This window comes from Triticum dicoccoides, chromosome 7A (genome assembly GCF_002162155.2).
Source record: "Triticum dicoccoides isolate Atlit2015 ecotype Zavitan chromosome 7A, WEW_v2.0, whole genome shotgun sequence".
Taxonomy (NCBI): Eukaryota; Viridiplantae; Streptophyta; class Magnoliopsida; order Poales; family Poaceae; genus Triticum; species Triticum dicoccoides.
This window is the reverse complement of record NC_041392.1, coordinates 643,642,835-643,645,486: the sequence shown is the minus strand read 5'-3', so window position 1 is coordinate 643,645,486 and position 2,652 is coordinate 643,642,835. Positions and strand designations below refer to the sequence as shown.

The 2,652-nt window shown below is 49.5% G+C and overlaps 2 pseudogenes; one reads left to right on the top strand and one right to left on the bottom strand.

Annotated features, from left to right (window-relative positions):
• LOC119333777 overlaps positions 1-2,652 on the top strand; it is a 101,036-nt pseudogene that overhangs the window by 4,671 nt on the left and 93,713 nt on the right.
• On the bottom strand, positions 295-473 carry LOC119334801 (annotated as a pseudogene).

Sequence of the window (2,652 nt, the reverse complement as noted above, 5' to 3'; positions counted from 1 at the left end):
AAAGCGGGGCATAAAGCCTTTTTCGGTAGTGATGCTTACTGGGTTCACAGATTAATTGGCTCTATCCAGTCTTAGATGACATCCCACAAGAGGAACACACTTATATTGGATGGTAAGCACACATATACCCTAAAAAAGAAGTTATCTTGTGGCATGTTGATACATCCCACTCTGTTTTTCTTCTCTATTCCAGTAGATCTCACACAGATTATGGTGAGTACACCACTCTTGGTTTAACATCATTGTATTTACAGCAATTGATTATGGTGAACGCTTCTCTATTCGGTGAAGAAAACGGGTAGCGTTCCCAAGTACGATAAGGTGGTGTACAGGGAGCACCTGGTGCAGAATGTTCCCATAAAAAATAAATTTAATGTCATTGTGAGGATGTAACCCACATATCAAATATCAAATATTAAACTGATAATAACAAATACTACACTTAATCTTAGCCAAAAGGCCGAGAAAGGTATGAGTTGAACCGCTGCCCTGCTCCTCTATTCGTACCCTCCTCGTCCTCCCGTCCCTTCTTCGCCGAGCGAGGTGGTACTAAACTAACCACCTGCGGTGCGGAGTGCGGACGGTGCAATGCTAGCCTCTTGCGCGTGGGCCTTAAACAAGGAAGGCCTTTTCGGCAAGGCCTGATTCACGCGCCTCTTGCTGTTTTTTTTTTTGAAGGGAACGCGCCTCTTGCTGTTCTGCGATCACCGCCCTCTTGTTTTCGGCAAGGAGGGGCAGACTGCGGAGAACGCGAGCCGCGTGCACACGGTTACGGGCGGAGCTATGTCGGACTGCTTCAACCAAAATATGTATGTACTGCTGACAGTCACGGGCGGAATCGGGGCTCTATTCCACATCCTTTCTGAAGGAGAAATTCTGCAGTGTGTTCATGAGTTATTCAGAATATATGTTGATGCGGTCTTCTCTGAATGCACGAGTTATTATTCAGACATTCTCCGCCCTCTCTGAACTCAGCAGGCTGGATGTTGGAGTGTGACGGAACAACTACTTCTCCTTGAGGACATGTAGCTGATCGATACATGTTTGTCCTTGGAAAGTTCGCTTTTCCGCACCTGTCGTGCTAAGGCGATTTCTCGCTCTAAGCAGGTGATATGATTGATGCACTGTTTGTTTATCTCAAAAGTGAGTTCTCTTTTCCTCTTTGCAGGTGATATCAGCACGCTCGTCGACAAGATCGACGACCCTGACATGGCCGCCTACGAAGGTTTGCTGGACGACGCTTGCAGCGACGCCGGATTCTTCGGTGTGGTGATCACTCGTTCAACTTTGTGGTGGCAATGTGGACCGCTAAGCAGGCTATGCAAAACTGGAAAGACTTTTTATGCTTTTGTGATATACTGATATTTGAACTGAACATTTCCCAAATTAAAAATAGCGAACTACAGAAAATCAGTTTTTGGGGAAATGTGACACATGAACTCCACTTGGGTGTCCCTGCGCACTACTAGTCCGGGATACCATGACTGCAAGGGGAGGAGGGCAGCTCATCGAGTCGTACTACATGGACGTGCGGTGATGATCAGTGGACTGCACGTGGCGCGCCTCCGAGCTGCACATGAATAAAAGGGGGTGGAGGTCAGCAAGATGTGGCGCTCACCAATCCAAGCCGAACTGTATGGGAGGGGTAATCGAATCGCCTGCAAATCCAACATGAACCTTGGCAGAGTCAAGGTGGAGTTCCTGTCATGGTTTTGTCATGGCAGATGTCCTCGTGAGAAGACTAAGTTGTGAGGCCATAACCGCTAGGTGGAAGCTTGGATGGGATTAATCGAAATACGAGAAGACGTGAGTTTACCCAGGTTCCGCCCCTCACGGTGGAGGTAAAATCCTATATCCTGCTTGATTGCTATTGATTGCGGTGGCCTCGATTACAAGGACACTATTTTGCTACCTCTATCTTGAGAGCTATCAAAACATGTGTCTCGAGACCTATCAAAACATCTGTCTCGAGACTTGTTTGTCTAAAAACATGTCCTTTTGATGACCCAGGGACTCGCTTTATATAATAGCTGAGTCCATGGGGTTACAAGAGGTTTCGGGTTATACCCGCAGTTGGAGTCCTACTCCAAGTCCTCTAAATCCTTCGTGCTTTCAAAGTTGGGGGACTCCGTCTTGTATTTGGACTCGTTGGCAGAATTTCGTGTAAGTCCAGGTCCTGTAGCAAGCCGGGTCAAGATTGTAGCCAGTTCATGATTGTAACCAGCCGACTTAACTCTAGAGATGACTTATCCTCAGAGTCGTGTCTAGCCACAGGTAACTCCCCGACAGTTCCTCCCCCCTGCCTGCATAGGGGTGCTGGAGGCACGCTGGCCATCGACGCATTTTTGGAGGCAACCTAGGATCTGTGATAGCTTGCACACGCAGCAGGATCCACTGGAGAAGGGGGAACTGGAAAAGGTTGAGGGGAGATTGGGCCGATGGTGGGAGGCGGTCTCGGATCCGCGTCGGCAGCTGCGTGGGGCGCCTAAGGGCGGCACATCAGGATCCACACTGGCAGCCGTGTCGGTCGCCTTGGGGAGGCGCCAACTGGGTCCATGTTGGCAGCCGTGCGGGGCGCCTGGGGGCAGCACACCTAGATCCACGTCAGCAGCCGCAGAAGATGCCTAGGATGGTGTGGCCGGATCCACACTA